The following is a 23,056-nucleotide window of genomic DNA, read 5'->3' as shown; positions in this document are numbered from 1 at the left end:
CCCATTCTGGGACACTGGGTGGAAATGAAATATTTTCATCATGGTGTGCAGTGTGGTCTAGCAAAAATTGCCTTGGAGTGCAGGAAATACTCTTTAAGGAAGAAATGGAATTTGAAATATTAAAATATTATGAGGAAAAAAACAACAATAAAAACCAAAGCAGAGTCTTAATTATACATTTTCAATAAGACAGCTCTCTGGCTGCTTTTGTTTTAATGTAATTTTAAAGCAAAGTCCTTCAAGCACTGTGAAGAGAATGTAGATAATAAATCAGAGGGCTCCTTAACTGCTGTAATTCAAAGACATTTCACATTTTCTGCTCAGATCACATTCTAGGTCCTTATGTGTATGTGCATTGATTAACCTCTGCAGGGAAAGTGGAAGGGGCTTAATGAATAAACCCAATTAAATATGACAAAAGCATTTATCAGTTCAACAGTACATCATTTCACTTTCCTTGGGCAGTTTATAGTTGATTTCTGCAGGATGGAACCTTCCCTCCCTCCCCCCCCCAGAAAAAGTCAGCAGGGTAGTAGGGTTTCAGAGCCACTTAATTATTAGACAGACTGGTTCAGCTGCACAACAGGGCTCATGTGATGTCTTTACACTTCAGCTGTGAGGTACAGTACCAGTTCTGCTGAAGGCTCTCCTACTCCTTTGCTTCCTTAAAACAGTTAAACACTTTGGTTCCCTACATTAAGTATACATATATGTATATATATGGAGTATATATACCATATATACTCCGTATGTACATATATATACATATGGAGTACCACAATTGTCATCCACCTGTAACAATATCCCATTGCATGGAACAAAGCACGTGAGATTGAGACAGAGTATTCTGACACTATTCTGATCACCGTTTGGAGTTGTGGCATTCTTTTTACAGTATTCCCTTGGACCCAGCAATTTTTTTCTGCCTAAAAGACAACAAGAAGAAAGAAGGAACAGATAAACCCAAATAGAGAGTACTATTTATGCAAAGATTGGCACCAAAGAATGACTCAGCTTCCAGAAAATCCCTAAGGTTTCACAGTGAAGACTTCTAGGGAGGATTACAGATTAAATTTCATGACAGAAGAATGTAAAACAGTAAAAAAGAGGATAAAGTCTCCTGGAATACGAAATAACTGAGAACTATATAAAATAGCCAGCTCCTTTATGTTCACTTAAATGTCAGCATTTAAGAAATCGTACAGCAGATGGTGGAACCCCTTACGTGCCGCCAGCCGAGAGCTTTTTTGAATGAGGTCCTAAAGGGACAGGATCACATACAAGGAAAAGCAATGTAGTTAACAAGAAAGGTTATAAGCTACGGGAGTTGCACTACAGAGCTCTAGGAAAACCTAAAGATTCTTTGCTTTAAGCTGTCTCCTCCTACATCTGTGCTGAGAGGCTGAGTCATGAGTTCATTGAGTCAGAGCAAAAGTGTCTGGTGTGATCAAACAGCCTAATTGATTTTCATGACATATTATGTTTTTACTTAGAAATGACTGTACTAAAGCCTGGAACTTCTGATTTAAGTTTGGTTGCTTTGGAAGGCCTGACAGAAAATAAACAGCTAATGTGGGCAGCTACCGCTGCTAAAGAAGCTGTCCAGACCACAGTGACTGCACCATCTTTCTGTCTTTAGATAATTTGAAACTCATCTGGGAACTGTGGGATTTGCATATTTTAAACACTTCATACAAGGAGAATCTAAGCTGGTCCTTAAAGAATTCACATTTATGGTCTGAGCAAAGATAACTCATCCTGCTTCTGCCTATAGGAGATTCAGGGAATGTCTCTTTTCTACAGGGTGCACCACTGCATGACCAGATAGTAAAACTTCAGGGGTAGTCTTAAATAGTCTCCTTTGCTGGAGGCTCATCATAAACAAAGGTGACAGATGTAACACTGAAATGGTAACACCCTTCTCCTTCATAAGCGTTTCCCTTCAGATACAAATTGTCCAAACCAAGTTTCATGAGTTACGAAGAACACATCTGTTGGACGAGTCTGTCACTTTGGAATAGGTTTTGTATTGAATAAAATAGTTAAAATTGATTAACACGCTTTCTCCTCCAGAAGTAAAATATTTTCATAATTTTAAGACTTCTAAACATTGTCTTTAGGTGAGATTTAATAATTTCAGAATGCATTAATATATGTAAAATACAGTTACATAAAAGTTCAATTTATCTTACATTACCTGCAATTTAAAAAGTGAGAGTCATTTTTAAAGTCAAACATTGATTTTTCTCCCCAGGTAGCGGATATTAGATGACAATCATCTTTATTCCTAGTTTTCAGTCAGTCTCTTAAGTCCAGATCCTGTTTTTGTTCCCACTGAGTGCTTCCATTTTGATCAATCAGCACTTCTATGCCTGTCATGGTTTTGTGATTTTCGGTTATTGGTATTCCACATCATAACATCATGTAGTGAATGTACCTGGTTCTCAGAAGAGAAGGACTACTACATTTCCCAGGGTATTTTTCTCCTCTGTTACCATTTCCAGACAGATGGAAAAGATAAAAGCTTGCAGATCACGAGACCTCATCCCTTTTTCCGCCGTCTCTCGTCTTGGCAGCACCTCGCTCTCCAGCCATCTTATCGTCAGTAGTAGAGTAAGGCCTACCTTGATTTTGGGACATTCTCTCTCTCTCTGTATTGGATTTATCAGCTTAAATTGTAATTATATTGTATTATAGTGTGTTGTTTTGCATTCCGATATCTTATTTAGTAAATTAGTTTGTTTCTCCTCAGATTGTTGCCACTGTTCTTTGCTCTCAGGGCCATCTCCTTACCCTTTCCCCCTTTTCCCAGGGTGTGGGCCCGTGGGTCCCCCATTCCCTTCGTCATGGAACCGGGCCGAACGCCCGTAAACCATTGACGTATGCCATAATTTTTTAGTTTTCCATCAGATTCTCCAGCTTAGAAGACCAATAGCCTCTACCAAACTTCAAAAGTGAATGGCTAATTACTTTTCTAATTTATAGCATTCTGCTATCCTCACATTTGAATTTCTTCCACAGTCTGAGCTAGAAATGTGATGATAAATGTTTCCTACCTCAGTATAGGCAGAAGTCCACAAATGATGAAGTAAAAAACCACCTAGACAGTGTTTCAGTTACTCAGTCTCATATTTCCCAATTCATATTAAGAACTAAAGTTGATTAAACCTTACTGAACCTCATGAGACACGTTCAGTCCATTTGGTATTTCTGCATAGAACTTGAAACCATAGAATTAAAAATTTTTTAGATAACTTATTTGGAGGCTGGTATGCATTGTATTCATTCTGTCTTTTGCTTTTTCTACTTGTAAATATTAGTTTCACCACATTTTACGGAGCTTGATAGTGATTTATCTGAGAGAAGATCGATATTCCTGCTAAAATATTCACTAACATATTCTGAAAAAGTGTTTTGTCTGGGAATAGTTATTTTAATTGGTAATCACAATTCTTCTGACCTTACAGTAGATGTATAAAATTAAAAAGAAAAAAAGAATGAAGACAAATACTCTAGCATCAGGTAAACAGGAGTCTAAAAACTCATCTATTTAGTGGGAAAATTTGAGATAGGTGCAAACTGCACTCTTTAGAAACTGTCTCTCACAGAAAAAAAAAAGCACCTACAAGATTGTTTTGAGGTTTTTTTTTTGTTTTTGTTTTGTTTTTTAAAATTGCTCTCTACATCTACCAGGAAGGATGTTGTAGCAAGGTGGGGGTCAGTCTCTTCTCCCAGGTAACAGCAACAGGACAAGAGGTAATGGCTTTAAGTTGTGCCAGGGAAGTTCAGGTGGGATATTAGGAAAAAATTATCCTCTGATGGAGGGGTAAGGCACTGGCACAGGCTGCCCAGGGAGTGGGAGGAGTCACTGTTCCTGGAGGTATTCCAGAAACATGGAAATGTGGCGCGGAGGGATGTCAGTGGGCATGGCTTGACAGTTGGACAAGATGATCTTAGAATCTTTAAGGTTGGAAAAGTAATTTATAAGGTAAAATCCTCAACCAGGTCTACAGAAGAGCATTTAGAAGTGATACCTATAGCCACCCATATTCCAAGGATGTACATGGGCAGGGAATCTGGATGAAAGTGGAGATCAAAAAAAATAAAAAGGATTAAGGGACATAATGATGATCTCCATGCATTAAATAGACTGTAACAAAGAAGAAACATGCTATCCTTTCTCAAAGCTTGTGGTGAAGCTGCCAGTCTTCCAATCTTTGTGGACATGCTAGATGAGCATCAAACACCAATGCTACCAAAGCTGCCGATTCTGCCTGACAACAAGGGGAATTTCATTAGAGGAGCTCTTGAGCTCAATTCTAGTCCAACTTTTTTGATTTTGTCAGCTAGAGAGGATCCGGATGCAAGTTAACTCAGAATAAAACTCAGATAAATCTTGTGTTCAGCACAGCTCTCCTGGGAATGACAAGTCAAATGGACTCTTGACATTTACAGCTTGCTATACAGATCTCTACCCATGTAATTACAATGAAAAGTTGTATCAATTGAATTTATTTCTGGATTTTAATCTCATGGGTTCATATGTGGGGAATTTGGGATTGGATCTTAGTACTTCAGATGGAAAATAAAATAATTGAGATTTTGTTCTTTTTTAACATCTGTTCTTAAATGACAATAATATTGTTGCCATGTTCCTCTTATGCACTTCACCTCTGCAAGTTGTTTCAAGGGCAGTGGAGCAGACTCAAATCTGAGTATAGAAGTGATGTTTGTATCTATACGCAGATTAAAGCTAAATGTCAAAGTAGAGAAGGAAGCATGCTAACGGGTAAGTATTAAAAAGTAATAACCAAAGAATTGCTTGAAGCAGGTTTCATTGAAATTCCCTTTGTGCTGAAATGCAGACTTCTGCCCTTTGCTCCAGAGGAAAAGAAATAAAAAAACCCAGCAAGTTCTTGAAGAAAAAAAATATGGAATTTTCTCAATTTTATTATAACTAATATATTCTCATATCTTAGGAGATGTGAGCTGAATGTTCCTCCCACAAAGTTCTACTATTAAATTCAGAAAGAAAGAAGTTATTTCTATATTTCACAGAAAATTTCAGTAAGAAAATTAGTTGTTTTATTCTAGACTATAATGATTTAAGTAAAATGTTCTACAATTTGTGAATGTGGACACAGAAACAGAAAGTGGGATTACAAGGATGGCTCTTTAACTTTGTAGCAGGGAAAGGCAGCAAAGGAACATGGAAACTGTTCAAGAAAAGGGCAGGAAGTAAAGCAAGAAAGGGAGAAAATGAAGCAGAGGAAGGCCTACTCAAACAATCAAACCATAATTAGAAGATCTAAGAATGCTTGGGCAGCCCATTATTCCTCAAATATTCCTAGATGTATATATAATTCTAGATGTAGATATAATTCTTCTGATGAAGAGAAACCTTTCAGAAATTTAAGATCTATTCACCTCTTCCCTTGAGCATGAAACAGCTCTGCACTAGGAGCTACAAGAGCAGGTAAGGAACCTCCAGATCACACCAAGAGAGCCCCTAAAGCATCTATTAGAAGAGGAGGCTGCTGGGTCTATGTTTGCTAAACATACCTGCTCTCAACACAGGAGAAAAGGAAGGCTTGCAGTCAAGAAGCTTTCCTGGCTCTAAAGAGAGGTTCTCTGCTCATTGCCCTGGCACAGGATTTCCTTGAGAACTCCAGCAAGAAACTTAATCTTACTGTCCTGTTCTACCCTATCTGGAAAACAGAATCAGCAATGTCTTTTATTTCTCTCTAGTATTCTAACTAAACAAATAAAAATCTGCAACACAGAGACATTCTTTCTTTCACTGTAGTTAACTTGAGCACTATGAAATTCAAAATCTCTGGCCTTTGGACATTCAGTTATCTTTCAGCTTTTCACTGTAAACACAAGGTCTAGGATGTTTTTTACTCTTAGAAGATTGTGTAATCATAGGGCTTCAAAAAGAAGCCCAAGATTACTCTGCCAATAATAAACACAGAGCAAGACTGCTGTGTTTTTACACATTATATGTAAATTCAAACTACTCTAAGGCTTGAAGTTGCTACTGAGAAAAGCTACTAGGAAAGCATCCAGTTCAGCTCCATAGTGATGGAATTCTTGATCCTAGATCTCTGCTTCTCCATCTTTCCATCTCCCCATCACTGCTACAAATACATCCTGTAAAGAGCTAAGCATTTAGTATAAAAGTAGTGTTTTCAGTCAAGGGATTAAAGGCTACTGCAACAACAGCAAAAAAAACCACTCTTGCACTACTGCTTCCACAGTCTTTCAGAGCAAAAGAGATTTCCTCTCTTGCTTTTGGTATTCAGTGGGTAGAGTTGAAATAGCATGAAAGCTCTCTAGATCTTGGAGAGAGTTATCAGCACATAAAATGGACTTACCATGGCTGTGCTGTGAAAAACATGAAAAATAGCATTAGCTCTTTTATTTACCTCAAGACAAAGGAAAAAATATCCCAAAGTTTCTTTCAGGAGGATGCATCTAAATAGATAAACAGCTTCTGTTACTTAAAGAACTGTAGAGATATTTCTGAAAAGGATTGGTTTGAATCTACGTACAGGCTGACTATTGAAAACGGTAACCTGTGAGGCAGAATTCTTGAGTTTGTTGCTTGATTTACAAATTGAGTATTTTAATGAGAAGTGACAAACAAAATTGAATGTTGATAACTTAGAGCTAAGTACAACACTTCTCTAGGATTTAGAAAACACAAGTTCATATTCTTGGTCTGAATCATGGGCTTGTAATTCAATTTCTTAAGCAAACACTGTAATCCTGAGGTTATTTACTCTCTACGACATCTCCTGTTTCAGTGAGAAATTCCATCTTGGGTCAAGTCGTTAAAAGATATTTTCCTACAAAGGACTCCAGTACATCAATTCCATGTGTAATGGCATCTTTTGACCTTTTCTGTCAACTGACTGGCTCCATTCTGACTCTTTAGCTGTGCAAAAGGTCTTTAGGATCCAACTAGGTCAACCAGCTCAGAATTCCCCATGGGGAAAGAAAGCTCAAAATAGTAGAAAGGCATTCCTTCAAAATTAATCACAAAGTCCTTCATGAAAATTGCTTGCAAAGGCGCTAGTTGTAATTGTGAGTTTTGGTGGGGGAGATATTTGTCCATTGATTTCTAGAGTTAGCTCATTTCGTGTACCAAAAAGATACCAATTGATACTCACTACAGCATTAGAACAAGGAATTCTTTGTCAGAGTGAAGAAGTCACAGATTTGTAAACAAAATTTGGATAACATGACAGGAAACCTTTTGCAGAATAGAGCAAAATGAATTTACAGCATAGCTGCTACTTCCTCAAGCAAGTGCTTTTAACGATGAGCATGCAGAGACTCATAGTTCAAGTTGACATTATAAAAGGCGCACTAATGTTATGTTGGATACAAAATGCAAGTTCCCGTGGACTTAGGGGCAAGATCAAATTGTGAGTTTTCATCTATTTCTACAGGGGAGAAGAAAAAAGAAAGCCAAGAAAACTCTTTAATTATGGGTCTTAATCAGGTGTTTGAAGACAGGAACCACCATTTTAGAGTGTCCTTTGCTGATCTGGTTGAACACATGGATTTTCTCCAGCCTGGACACCTTGATTGGAATAGAAGTTACAAGCATACTCATCAGATAAACCATAGTGATCTTTAGCACTCCAGAGCTAAGACGAACAGCCATAAAATGTGAGACTACAAACTCATATAATGAAGAATCCTGACCTTTTCATGAGTTTTAAGCCATTAAGATGGTAACTTCAAAAATATTAAAAATAAAAACTAGAATCCCATTTATTTCAGAAGAGGGGACCACTTTCTATGCCTTTATCTGACCTGCCTGCAAAGACCTCTTTGGCTGGAAACTCTTAAACAAGAAATTCCAGTTTACTTGCATGTCCCTTACGCTGCCCCTGGAACTCACTGTCACTTAGCTTCATGCACACCACAAAATGCAGAACTAGTTAAAGATGTTCACCATCTTGATCTAGAAAAACTGATGAGAAATGTGAATAGATCTTGTTCCTGCTGTACTACAGGGTTTACTTTCCTTGGCATTTCCAAGCAGATTAAAGGTCTTTATTTTTCTTCTTTTGAAATCAGACTGAGCATGGAAAGTCAAACCTAATCAGTAAAGTGATTTAATTACTGAAGTATAACCTTTGTTCAGCTTCTCAGGTTGACCATAAATAGTTTGCTCTGTGATCAAAGGAAGGCAAGGAGAGGCTGAAGTTTCACAAAGAGACAAAGACAGCAATAAAGGGTGTATTTTTATTCTGTGATAACTCTTATCTAAAAACATAACTTCATTTCATACACTCATCGCACCGACTTCCCCTGTAAGCGTCATAAATGAATGTAAGCGTTAGAGGAATTTTTGCTTCTATACTTCAACAAAGTTTTCATTTCAAACAGGAGTGCCAAAGTTGAGCACGAAGAGCAGCAACACTGCTAATTCTAAGCTTACCAGTTCTTCATAAATGATTTGAAACTAAGTTGTGTTTATACTTCTACATTAATTTAAAGGCTGATTAATCACAATATTTTAGGTTTTTTTTTAAGTATTTATTAACAAAACTGGTCTAAAAATAACATTTCCTATGAGATTTGTACTACTAAGTCTTTTTTAATCAGTGACATGTTTTGCTTCTTGAATTGCTTAAAATGATGAGAAAATAAAATAAGAAAATCCCTAACAACTTGCCAAGGTTTTAATTACAAGAATTTACGGCTGGAAAAAAACATCATAGAAACATTACGTTTGGAAAAGACCACTAAAATCATTTAGTTCAACCACCAGCCCATCCCCACCGTGCCCACTGACCACATCCCTCAGTGCCACATCTTTACAGTTCTTGAACATCAGGGACAGAGACTCCACTACCTCCCTGGACAGCCTGTCCCAATGCTTCACCACTCTAAGAAACTGTTCCTTATATTCAACTGGAACCTCCCCTGAGCTATTCATGCTTCCTTTCCCAAGCTCTCTTCCGCTATGTAACGTACAGCCAGAAAACACGCTGTCCTGAGATTTCTTCTTTCTGAATTTATGCCAGTAGTCAGGAATGTATGGAAACCAAAAGCAGTGGAAGGGTTTGTGCTGATTTCTGAAAGAAAGCATGTGAATGGATAACTCTGGGCGCAAATCCTAGCATAAAATATAGCAGCATTACCAAATCCAAGCTTTTGCTAGAAAACACCAAAGCCAAGATTGTTTCTGAGACGTTGATTGAGACTCAAGTATGCAAAATTTCTTTCCTGTAAGGATGGTCAGACACTGGAACAGGCTCCTTAGGTAGACAGCTGATACCCCCTGCCTGTCAGCATTAACGAGGCATCTAAACGATACCCTTATTAATACACTTTAACTTTTGGCTAACCCTGAAGAGATCAGGCAGCTAGACCAGATGATCTTTGATGGAACCTTCCAGCAGAATTCTGTTCTATTCTATTCTACCTGGTACTATCTTTGAAGGCATAATTTCATTTCCCAGTTTCAGGTAACTGAGTACAAGTCAATCAATCACCACAACTGTGTAAGAAAGAGCACACTTATCCACAAAAACCAAAAAGCAACAAGAAACCAACGCATCCATAGGCTTTTTTAGATAGTAGCGCTTGCATCATTGCCACACATAAGACAGAGAATTAGAGCTTTTTAAAACTACCTATTTTGTCATTGAAAGTTTTGAGAAGAGTTTCTATTATATAACATACTTTAAAGCACAGAGACTCTTCACAGCACTTACCAAACAAGAAATGAAGACTGTCACTCAGACCATCCCAGGTATTTTCTAACAATCAGCACACAGCAGCTAAATGAAATGACTTATCCCTCAGAGAGAGCTCAAGCCTGCAAGAGGACATTTGTATTGATTTGAATTCTATGCAGCTGATGTCACGCAGTAGGAATTTGATTTGAGATAAAATTCACCTGCAGGATTTGGAAGACAATTTACCCATGACAATAACACATAACAATTCCTCAGCGTAATTTTGATTGGATTACCAAATTTTTTAGACAAAAAAAAAAAACCCTGCTAAAAACAGGAAGATAAGACTGAAAGAAGACAAACGATAGTTACATTCACAGTTCAAAGAAGAAAAATATATGACTAATACCATCTGTTCAGCTAGGCTGTAGAAGTGGTAGGAAAATCTACAGGAGGTAATGGAGATTTTTCAGCAAAACAACTGATCCAAATTCTGCCTTTGGGTTCAGCTGCATAAAAGACTCACTAATACTAAATTTGTAGAGCAGGAGCTTCCTCTTCTCACTTCATCTCAAATAATACTAAAGTTATGGGCAGGCTCAGTGCAGAACTCTCTAATACTACTAAGTCAAAATAAAATGCTCTTTTGGCCTTGTTTTCAAAGCAGCAATGGATATTCACATTTCAAAGCTGTAAGTGAATGCTGCCCTTGTAAGTCTAAGGTATCTGACTTATCACAGCTGTGCAGATTTTCAAGGAAATCATGGGAGACCACCATCAGCTCAGGAAGGCTTTGGAAAGCCCACAAGAATTCTGTGACTATGTAGTGTGTGAGCAGCAGTGCTCAAGGAGGATGGATTTGGTTGCTCAAGCTTTTTAACAAGAAACAGGTTCTCCAAACAGAAACAAAGGCTACTGAACAAGTACAAAAGATTGCAAAAGAGCAGTAACCCTTCCACTCAACACCAGGTCAGTCTGTGTAACCGAATGTAAGAAAACTCTGCTTTATCAGAAGGTGATATTAACGTGTACCATGACCGTAGATCATCTCCTTTAGTATACTTGATGCTTCATAACAGAAGCAGATGTGGCAAATGGTTCTGTTGCTGTGTTCCTTCAGCTCTGACAGAAGCAGAAAGATTCACAGCTGCATCAAAAATCTTTATCCGTATTTTGTTTAGGCTGAGTCAAGTTAATCTCTTTATTACTGAAATTCAAGAAGATAAAAAAATATATATAGAACGACCAAGCATGTGTTTTCACTTATCCTCCTTCCTGAAAAGGAAATTGGTCAGATGAGTTTCTGGGGTGAAATAAATAGAAAGTACATTTTGAACGTACAGCTCTTCCTGTGAATTCTTTAAGGGAAATTAAATTTTTTCCATACAGAAGTTGCTTGCATAATAAAGGTCTTGTTTATAGGTTGTAAAATACTCATGCAAACATAATAATCTCAAAGTTGTATTTTCAAACTTTGATCCATTTACAGCATGGGAAAAAGGAATGTGTGAAAGGTTTTGACTGGTGTTAGAATCCTCTTAATTCTAAGAGCGTGGAAAAGTATTGTCACTGTTTCTTTTCTATTCACTCTGCGTTAAATCTCAGGAGTAGCATATTTCTATTATTTTTTCAGAAGGCTTGAAAAGCAGTGTTGATTTGTAACCACCATTCTGTTGCATATATTGCACATTAACACTTCCACGATTCTAATTCAATATTATGTGATCTGTAAATATCCACTGAGACTGATAGTACACCAGAAACTGAAGAAAACTTATGATCACCTGCATAAACAGGAAAGGAGAAAGTTGAGTCAAAAACATCCTGGTCATGCCTGAAACTGCTTTCTTAAGAAAGAGATTTTGAGGTATTTTCTTACTGGTAACACAAAGCTTTTTGATTTTCCTCACATCTTCCTCTTGCGTTAGGGCTGCTATTTTTCTGTGCCTTCTCAAATGAAGAAATTGATCCTGAAAGAGTCCATAAATCAAATAACTGAGAAACCAACATGCATGTATAAACAGAAATAAGCAAAATTCAATTTTTTGGGTAATATCTGGAACAGACAGCCAAGATGGACTACATTCAGAGCTCCCCAGATGAGCATTATAGTTCAAGAAAGGTTTGGGAAAAATTATTCTGCTAGAGACAATAAATAAGTATTGAGTACAGTCATTTAAGTAGTTTATGTTTCAACCAGTACAGAAAGTAGCTACTGAGAAAGAAATCATTACCTAAACTCAGGACTAGAATTCAGAAATAGGGAAGATTTCAGTTCAATGCCACAAGTGTAAGCCTGGAAACAGCGAACTGACTTGTTTGATTTGTCTGCTAGTTGACAAGTATCCACATAAGAAATCATGGTTTGCTGCACTCCTACTTTCTTGTGGATGCGCACCTCTCAGTGAATGGATACTAAGTGATTAAAACTTAGATTTTATATTGTCTCCTTGTTCTATTGTAAAGTTCTCCTGCTGTTTTTCTGCCTTTCCCACTTACAACAGAAAAATGCTACTGATGACTTTTTGGGCTGCTCCTTTTGACTGAACTGGAAAGAAATGTAGGAACTAAGTATTTTGGTAACTCAGCTCCTCTGGTATATTTGGGAGAGATTGGCTAGAACTGTTCATAAGACATTAAGATTATATGCAGAGTAATCATGTAAGGCTTGCTTTGCTAAGAAGTTGGGCTGAAAACAGCCCTAATTTCCACAACTGGTTTAACTGGTGTCCTTATTTGCAGTCGCAGAAGAGGAAAAAGGGAAAGAATGGAGTGGACTGGCTGTATCTATCACTTGGTAAAGACATATGAAGAAGACTGCAGAATTCATATAGTTCCTGTACCACCGTGGTTTTCCAGTGACAGTTCTTTCCACAGACTGGAAAAAACTAGCAACAACAACAAAAACTGAAAAACAAACCACATATATCTTAGTATCCTAAATGCTCTCACTGAAATACTGGGGGGATTCTTAGAAGTCTGATGAAAACTGGAGAGCCCTGTGCCAGGGACCGGCAGCGTAACAACTCAGCAGTGATGTGAAGCACTTGTTTGAAAAAGCAGAGTTGAACTGGAGCACTGAGCAACTCTTCCCTCTTCCAGTAAAGTCTGTTTATTCACCAAAAAGAAAAGTAAAGGCCAAAAGGTGCCTCCAGTGACTTTTCAGTTGGCTCGTAGTGAATGTCACACAATTTCATCTTTTGAATGACAATACTGATCACCACTGCACCATGCACCATGCCCTTGCTTGCCTGCAGGCTGTACAGTTAACAGGATCCAAGGCAATTAGAGCCCAAGGCGACAGAATGATTTAATTCCTCATCCTTGTGACAGAAGACAAAGCTCAGCCCTTTCCAACCCATTCTACAAAATGAAAGAAATTGAATCAACAGGTGTCAAAGGATACTCCTTCAGACAGCAACCACACCACCAGTTTGCTTTCACAGCTAGCAGACCAGGAGATTCTCTGCTCAGAAATGATGGAGAATTACTGAAATTCAAAATATCTATGATTTTGGTGGGCTGCTGTGGTATTCAACTGCCATTTTGTCTGAAAAATGCATGAAGGAAAACACAGTGAGAAAGCCAAAGCAATCGAAAATTACACATGCCGCTTCATGCTCCTCTACCACTGTAGGAAGTACATAGTTTCTCCTCACTCCCAGACACTCTATAATGTCAGCTTTCTCTGTTATAACTCTGTGTCCCAGAGGTGGCATCACCCCTTTTTCACTGACTTCTCTGCTTCTGGTTATTTTATTTGCTTTGTGTGTATGGCACCAAGTGGTTCATGTGATCATGAAAGCACAGTGGCAACTTCAGTTTTGTAGTCGTGTTGTTTGCAGCTGAGATTTCTCCTGTTAGCAGGACGGTAGGTAATAAGAAAACTACTGTTCTAGATAGAGAAACAGAGAGATTGAGGAAAAAAACGACAACAACAACAAAAAAGCCACCTATAATCCAAACTAAAATAAACTTTCAAATTCCAGCATGAGGAATTGTCTGTAGCATCTTGGAGAATCTTGATATTCCATCACTGATTGATCAGAGACAACATCAGAGCCCACTATACAAACATATCCTGTGTATGAAGAAATAATAAAAGTAACACTGAGCAGGTGCAGGTCTCTATTAGGTGTTTCCCTAACTCTGGGATCATTCAGACCTGACTCAAACATTGCTTGTGACAGTCACAAAACTCAGATCCAGAACTCCCAGCTCTAACCTGTTTAGACCCCAGGTTTTTACTGTCACTAATGTAGAAATGTACTTTTCTGCTCCGGTTTCCCTCTTGTGCTTTCTAATTTCTTATGGTGTTTATGAAATGACTCCTGCTCATACAAAAAGTGTGACTGGTTTTGTTTATCCTACTTATTATATGAGAATAATTTGCAGGCTGTCATTTCATTATTAAATTTGAAAGCAAGGCAAACAACAGAACACTGCAAAGCTGGATGTTCCCAAATTAAAGCAAACCCATTTCTACCTTATGCATTTAACCAAAACTCAGCATAACTGACTGCAGGCAAAGCTTGTACCATCAAAAACCTAAACTAGGAAATGGTTTCTCCCTACTGTCATAAAGATCTGCTTTCAATGTTAAGTCTACTTTATCCACCTTCCAAAGATTGCAAGGAAATTTATGATTCAGCAATGAAATCTTAATTGCTTCCTCTTTATGTTGATCTGTTTTCCTGGAAATACAATTAATTCTCTATGCTGAGCCTTTAAGAATGAAACAAATTATAGCCCCTGCTCACTTTGGCAATGCAATCACTTTTAATCAGTGCATAATTAGGATTTAAACAGTATCAACCTGTCCTTGTTGCAAGAAGGTAACTGCGCTTAAACTTCAATTACTCCTAAATTTAAAAATCAATTGCAAATAAAATGTCCTGGTGCTGATGCTAAAGAGATTAGAAAGACCAGAATACATTCACACGAGAAGCTACTCATGTCAACACAATTGCAACAAGCAGCTGCCATAATGTAGGTAATTCTGCTGTAATGCAATATTAAGGCCTTTATCTAATCAAAGGCTGAGGGCTAAGGCTGTCAAAAATACAAGACACCTCAAAAGGCAGATTGTTATTGTTTTGTATGTGACTTCATCCTGGGCAGGATAAATGAACCATTTTGCTTTAAGAAATTAATTGTAGTGTGAATGGTTGAAAATCCATTCTTTTATCTCAAAGTCTGTCTATAATGAGAGGACAGAGCATCTGAAAAGCAGTTGTCGTTTGTGATGACTCTAAAGTTTGAAATAACAAGCACTTCTTGTAAAAGTTTATCACAGTGTTTTCAGGAGGCATCGAGGCAGAGAGTGAGATTCCCACATGCAAAAAACACAGCAGAGGTGCACGTTGAAGTGGTGGTTTTGCAAGGCAGACAACTGGGAGGACCAGCGGGGGAAGCCTGGGATTGAACTCAAATTTCCAGGCCTCAGTTTTAGATGCCCACCCCTGCCAAGTGTGCAGGGTGATGGGCTCACGGCTGTGCAGTATGAGGCTGAAGAACAAAAGCTGTTGGAGGGAGGTGGGGAGAACTGCATTCCTTGTGGGATTGCCTCTGAGCAGGACTGCAGGAGCACAGAAGTATTCAGCAACAGATCTGGGCTGAAAACCTGTGCTGCTATTTGCATGGAGGGGAGGACCACGAGACCTTCCGGTCCTAGGCAACAGGATACCTAAGGAGGACTTAAAATGTTTATTCTCATTCTTGGATGAACACTGCACCCCTTCAAAGAGAAGAAAAGAGAAGAAAAGAAAATTTCATCATGTCCACTTATGGTATTGTTACTTTTAAAAGACTGCTTCCAGACTCTCCCTCTGGGGACTTAACTTTTATGTCACCATGATGGAAATTGGTAGTGAGAAACTAGACAAAGTAGAAACTAAATATAGTGTATATTATAATATAAGCGAGGTAAACCCTGCATGAAATTTACCTGCCTCTTCAGCCACTCAGGGTGGAAGACAGAACTTGTTTTCTGTTTGAGGCAAAACTTTGACCTATGTCCTTAGAAAACCCTTCATTTTCTTTGAAAAATGAAGGAAATGGCACGTGGCAGCTACATCAAGACCGGTCAGCAGAGCAATGCTAGTGGCAAGCTCTGGTAGCACAAGAAGAATCTTGTTTTAGTGGGTATGGCCCAGGATACTCCAGTGCTCTGATGTTCCCAAGTGAAGGCAGGACCTCTCTTCACCTCAAGTTTCTTTTTTGCATCTTCCTGTTTATTCGTTGACCAGTGTATCAACTCCAGTATTTTTCAACTTTTCACTTCTTTTCTGAAGCAGACAGCGGTGATACTCTGGCAGAGCTAATGAAGTGTGTTGGAGGAAACAAGCTGCTGGTGGAAATTCTCAGAATACCTCTAATGGTCCCAGGAATAGAGGTGAACTTGTGGGGCTGAGACTCAGGACAGGCTGCACAAAATGCCGCTGGGAACAGAGGAAACGCATCCCCTTCCTCATCTGCACACACCCACAGCTGTCACCTGGACTCTCTGACATACACCCTGGTGTCTGCAGTCAGTTTTTATTCGTCTTTCACTGAGGCACATCTCCCACTGAGACAACATTACATCTGCGCTCAGTTCTTTCACTGAAAGTCCCAAAATGAAGCACAGCCTGACATCCTACAGTGTGTGAAAGTGAAGTAAAAATGTTATTTCCTTTGTTCCTGTGTGACACAAGTGTAAAAAGAAGGCCTTATCCCTCCCTGTAGTTTGGTCATTCTAATGTGGTCAAGTACCTCTCAGAACCACATCATCTTAGATTATGTGTTAGAGGCTGCAGCCTGCTGGGTCGAAAACTGTCTAGAGAAGAAATGATAAGAGGCCTCAAAATAATTCAGGCCAGGTTTTCTGTTTTGTCTTTCTTAATCTTTGTGCAATTTCTTACTTCTTAAAATTATCAAAGGCAAGAAATATAAATTTTCTCTAGAAACCTGAGAGGTAAATTCGTATCTACGCAGCTCAGCCTCTGGTCCCTGCAAAGATGTGTTAATTGCATCCTGGTTCTGTAAAAAAGAGGAATCTTTACATGTGTTCAGGAGTCTGTGGCACCAAACCTGAAGGTCTGCAGATTAGGGTTGGTGCTACAGTGAGGACAGAGTGCATCTGCAGCTGTGCATCACAGGTTGAGGGGAAATGTGTGGAAACATAACAAAACAGCATCTTGAAGCTGGGATGCCAGAAGCCTCCTTGGTTGAATGCCAGTTGTTACTGACTTCAATTTTAGGCCACAATGAGAAAGAGGAAACGCTTCATTCTAGCTGAGGTGAAATTGCAGGTAGGTGAGGAGCAATAGGGTTATTTGATCATCCACCAGTCTTGTAACAGCAGAGCATAATGATCTGCAGATTACATACCTGACCACTTACCACACAGCTTGCTCTGCCTGGGAGCAGTGCCAGGCTGGATGTTGTTTTCATGAGGATTCCCATGCTCAGATATATTCCTTCTTCTTTGCAGCTGAATAGCTATCATTGTGCCTTTTGCCATAAGATATTTTTTCTTGCAAATACAATCAACTGACTTTTTATATCTGCTTTGCAATTTGACATACACAGTCATTAAAAAAGAATTATGTAATCACTGAACTTCCTCATGCTATCTAATCAAACAGATCCTAGCTGTTAGTGGTAATGTGATCATGAGCCTTCTGCAGGACTGAAAGTCCTCCTTTGTGTTTTCAGATTACCCAGCAAGGTGGCTGTTGATTGAGCTCAATGATTCTTAGTACAGCTGATGTGGAAACAATTGGCACTAGTAGGAAATGAGAAAGGTTGTCCACGCAGGAGCCATGAAAATGGTTCTCCCCATCACTGTCAAAAAGCTGGGTAACAACAGATCTCTTCGAATACTGCCAGCATTAAAAAAAAAAAAGAAAGAAAACACAAACATACACATTCTGATCCCAAATTGTTGTGGAAAAAGAAGTGATTTTCCATTCTTTGGACTATTAAAAGTTCTGAAATATTGCCATTCTTATCTGTGCAGCTGTGGTGTTGGTTTGGTATGGAAGGCACTCAGACATGAGAGAGGCTGGTGAATGTATGAGACTGAAAGACATCAGGCATTCCTGTCAAGATTATCATCTGCGGCACCGTTCCTTTTTAAGATACCAGTTCTCCTACATATTTCGGAATTAGTCAAAACCCTTGAGGGCATACTTTATTTAGGCATTCTGAGAGAATGTTGTTCACAAGGGAAAGAGGACATAAAAGCGTTGCGATTCAATTTCCATTGAAACCATTAGATAAGCTTGAATTCACTTCATCAGGCTTTGGCTAAGTTTTCTGCCCAATTCCTATTTTTCTTCCTGTGGCTCTGACATGCAGAATCTAAACTCATCACACAGAGAATTAGATGATTATTTATTAATGATATTTCTTGATAGTTGAACTGCTCTTCCTGGCTCCCATGTTCAAAAGTGTTTGAATTTCATACTAACTCTTGAAAAGTGCTATTTCTCCTCTCAGCTTCTAGGGGTAGCTCTGGCTGTTTTCTCATTAGGCTCACAGCAAGAAATAAATGAAACAGGTGACTGGTACTGAGATTTCAGCTCTGATGGGATTTCTGCTACACAGTGAGCTACAGCTGCAACATTAAGCATGTGCATTTAGGTGAGAAAACTACGAAATACGTTGAATAACAACAGTCAGCTGACTTCACTGGTGAAAGGCATGAGTCAGCTAGGGCCCTATATAAAGCAACAGGGTACATGTTTTGGTGGATTTGCCTTTTGCTCATAGCACCCTTCAAGAGGTTTGGATCTTACAGTCTTGTGATATCCTAACACCAGTCTTTTCCACAGCATGCCCTGGCAACTTCTAGTAACAAGGGCATGCAAACTTCAAAGGCCAGATCTGAATCCATTGCATTTAATACTACTTTTGCTATTATTTCTAGGGGAAAATGGATTAGAAAATGGAATCAAACAGATGTCATGTTCATACGGAAATTAGAAGCTTCCTTACCACTATGGTTTTTGATCAGATCTGAAGATGCTTTGGAGATACAGAGCACTGAAAACACATGCTAGATGTAAATATATGATTTCACAAAGGTTTTATTCATAATTGCACTGGAATTTCTGGCAGTGTTTTCAGCAGCCATTCTGGTTCTGCTGCTGCTTTGAGAAATTTGTAAGGAAGCACAGAGCCTAAGATAGTGTGGTAGGAAGACTGCAGCTCTTGATAAAAATCAAGATCTGAGGTTTTGTTCTAGGTCTACAGGAATAACCATGGCATTAGAGATTATTATTTTATGCCATTAAAAAAGTCAAAACATCCTTCTTATATATATATTAATGATAAATTGTTACTAATACACCAAGAGAGCCTAAATTGAGCATACCTAATGTGAGCAATAAAAAGATGGAAATGCTTCCAAGAACATCCAGCCAAGGTTCATCAAAGAAGCTGTCCTTAAATACTGAAAGACATTGTCATACTTCTGGAAATTAAGACAATTAACGGTCATCTGAACTATCTGAATCCAGGCTGTCTTAGCACTTACAACTTGGTGTATTTGCTTTTCCACAGTACATATATTTGTATGCATGTTTAAATATTTGCTTTTTTCATTTTAGCTGAAAAAATAACACTTGGGGTGACTCTTCCCTATTTATTATTTTTGACCTTGATATTTATTCCTTTTATACTCTACTGTGTTCAGTTATATTATCCATTAGTATTGTGCACTTCTTCATTGTGAAGTCTTCAGACATATTTCATTATTTGCTTGAGTAGCACAATTGTATTTATCTCTACAACTGAAAATGAGTTTCTCATCCTACTCAGTTTCATGTTTCATTCCTGCCAGTAATGTACTTGAACCATTTTAACTGAGGTGGAATATTGGGAGACAGCAAGATCTGATTCTTTATTTTAAGTATATTTATGTCAGTGACATTCCCTCATCTTCAACAGAGCTATTCATTCTTCACTCTAGTTTAAATGAGAGTCAGGCCTTAAGTGTGACCGAATTTTGAATCTGTTGCAAGATCTTTCTGTTAAAGGAAAGGTTCAGCATCATAGAGCTGAAGTTCATTCTTCAAGGGAACACAGACTTTGAAAGGAGATTTCCTTGTAAGTTTTTCCATTGTTCCACTGATGTTGGATTTCACATATACAAAGTCTAAAAGAAATCACTGTGAGTACTGAATATGATCTGCAGCAGTATTGTTGTATCTGGAGAAAAATCCAGAATTCAAAGTTCAAAACAGAAGTCCTACCTACTACCTTAGAGATTCCCATAGTTGTGGATTGCTGATGGGGCTTTTAAGCCCAACAGGAATTTGGGCTCATCACCTTGTGGCTTTGCTCATATTGTACATTGTCCAAATTTAGTTATTCTGAAAGCACGGGTCAAAACTGAAAAGCATTTGTAAATGAAGACATTTCTTTGCCCTTCTGCAGGGAAGACTGAATGGCCTCAGTGCACTGCAAGCTCTCTGTACTTATTGTTCTCTCTATTCCTTTCTCTCACTTCAAAGAATCATCTGAATTCAGAACTGAGTGGAAAAAAGGCCTCAGACTGGAACATCGTGTAAACCCCTGCTGAGACACTGTGCTGAACACTGCGGTTAAGGAAGCCCATGCCCAATGCACTGAGCACTAGTAAATAGGCAATTAAGGTTCCCAGTGAAGGCCTGCGAACAATATAATGCTACTGTACCTCTTATTACGCTGATCAAATGCAATCAGGCTGCTACAGTAACAGAAGAAACAAAGATCTATCCAGTTTGTGGAAATAAGGTCTTTCATGGTATAATAGACATTAATTATGGTGTGTTCATTAAATCAGTCACTTCTAATTAAGATGACATACAAGGAGTGTATTTTATGTTCAGCTATTGTCTAAGCTAGGAAATGTACCAAGCAAAAGGAAACAATGTGTTCCTTAACCAGCACCAACCTATACAGCCCTGGAAATCAGCGGGACTTTGCAAACTTAGCACAGGGGAGACTCTTGCCATTCAGATGCAGATCTCCTTATCTGCACTCTCATGCACCACCAATCTGTCACAAAAATGTCTATGGGAGTGGAATTTGCATAAAATATTATTGCTGCTAACAGGAATCTGGGGTGCACAAATGGTTGTCGTTAGTGCTGGAAAGCACAGGCTGAGCTGCACGAATAGAGGCAGTGTTCTCTGGGAATGTGACGGATTCTCCCAAAGGGGTCTCGGCTGCCAGCTGCTTCTCTCCTTGATTTCTATCATGAGAAGGCAACTTTTAAGGTGTTTGAGGGGTAAAACGAAGCTCCTTAAAGTTGTTACTAGCAAGGATAACAGTAGCGTCCATGTGTACTTGTCCTTGAGAACTGTCTCAGAAGCTAGGATCCCTTGTTCCTCCTGCAGGTCCCACAGCAGAAATGCTGAGATCATTGCACATCATTTACCAGCCTTCTGAGTATGTGCTAATACAACACCACATGGTTTGGTGAATGCAGGACCCACAGGGTCCGCCCAAACCAGCAACTTGTTTCCCCATGTGGGCAGAGAGGGAGCAAGGTCATTGGAGGAGCTCCCACAAGAGTGTCCCAAGTCCATCGCTGTAAAACCACCTTCCTTTGTTCAGGCAGTTCTGATTTGCACTGTTGCTCTCATTGCTATTCTCCTTCAGTGGCCTTTCTGCCCGCTATGTCCCAGACCTAGACCTTGCAAAACTAAGAATAAGTAAAAGCCAGGAAACCAAGATTTTGTCCACATCGAGTTATGACCTTGCTGGACAAAACACAACTTCTATGTATTTCCATTTATCTTCACAGCCTGCACTGTTCCTGTTTGATTGTAAGGTCTGAGGGGTTGTCTGTGTTTTCTGCACTATGAGCTCTCTCTGTTTTAAGTGCAAACGGACTCTGACTGATTGGAATTTCAGGATACTTCTCTGATATAAATAAATACTGGTGTCAGACTATATACACATTTAGGCTGAATTGTCAGTTCCTGGGTATAGTCCCATACAGCATGAAATGGTATAAAAACTCGTGTCGTTATAACAAAAACAGAACTTAGCAGATATGTTTCTGAAGTGAAAATGTCAGCACTTTTCAGTTTCTTCATTTTCAGTGAATCAGCTAATCAGTGCTGGCAAATAAAATAATCACACAGTAGCTAGACTAATATAATTTAAGCATCTTCAAAGAGATGGCGCTGGAAGGGAGCTAATCAGCTACTAACTGCTCCACAGTTCAACTAAATGTGTTTTGTATAAAGACTTGCAAATTGATTTGAAATGCAAGGGGATTTTAACAGAAATACTGTCAAAACCTTGTCAGCAGAAAACTGTAGTACTAGAGAACTGGCTGTAGCCTGACAGAATGAGACACCTGGTAGATGTGACAAGACTGCAAGGTGTCTGTAAGTTTGAGACGTGTGAGCAATGAACCAGTATAAGTTTAACAAGTGTTACTGTGAGCCTGCTGTGAGAAACACGGCAGGGAAAATCATACCTTCAAATTGCAAGTTGCCCTGTGTACTTGCGTACGGTGAAATACATGGAGTTGTTTTCATCCTCCTTGCAGACCCCATCCCAGACAAGTCTTTGGTTAAATGCATAAATATTGCAAATAAAAAGCCGCTGCGGTGCCTCTCTCCCTATCATTCCCAACTTTTCACTGCGTGCTGAGGTGTGTGGAAGTCAAGGAGAGTTTTGCAAGTCCATCCTTTCAGGTGAATGCAGGAGCTGAGAGGGCAAACAACAGAGGGAAGGTCAGCAACTTGGCAAAATAGATAAAAAGTAAGTTCAGCAGCCAGCTGAATGAAATGACTGTATCTTCTGTCCCATCAGCTAAAACTCCAAAGCTTCTTGTTTATGCTAGCACAAGTCCCTGAAATGATTATGAGAAAGTCTTTGTTCAGCTATGTGCCCTAACACATTTATTATCTGATGGGATTTCTGCTGAAATAGTGAACTTTGCTATGGGTGAAGCTGAATTACCACCTGCGCATGCATCATTACCAAGAGCCTAACACATCACCTTCCTAAACTGATAGACCCTTCAAGCAAGTTATGGTCTCTCTGCCTTGATTCACGTTTTAAGACAGTGCTTGTAAAGCACATAAGTAAAGTATACTTAATTATATTACATATGGGGGAAATCAATTTTCATCTTAGCAATTTTGTGTCATCCTGTTTTCCCATTATTAATGATTCTGACAAACATCTTTTTTTTTCAGAATATACAAGAAATCTTATTATTGCAGTTGCTCATCCCTCTACACATTTTACTAGTGATAAAAGACGCAACTGTCAGGAAAAGACAATCTGAACTCCTTGTATTAATGCTTCAGATCTCACATCTCAAATGAAGATTTTTCACCATTGGCAAATCTCAAGAA

At 38.8% G+C, this 23,056-nt stretch overlaps 1 long non-coding RNA gene across 1 annotated transcript in view; it reads right to left on the bottom strand.

Annotated features, from left to right (window-relative positions):
- Positions 2,762–23,056, bottom strand: part of LOC110400041 — a 178,471-nt gene continuing 158,176 nt past the window's right edge. The window contains exons 6-8 of the long non-coding RNA XR_002439558.1: positions 11,584–22,400; positions 9,741–9,844; positions 2,762–9,098 (exon numbers count right to left, since the gene is read on the bottom strand). This is a non-coding gene — a long non-coding RNA (uncharacterized LOC110400041). The remainder of the gene's footprint in view (positions 9,099–9,740; positions 9,845–11,583; positions 22,401–23,056) is intronic.

Source organism: Numida meleagris, chromosome 5 (assembly GCF_002078875.1).
Source record: "Numida meleagris isolate 19003 breed g44 Domestic line chromosome 5, NumMel1.0, whole genome shotgun sequence".
Taxonomy (NCBI): Eukaryota; Metazoa; Chordata; class Aves; order Galliformes; family Numididae; genus Numida; species Numida meleagris.
This window is presented reverse-complemented; position numbering and strand designations above follow the sequence as displayed.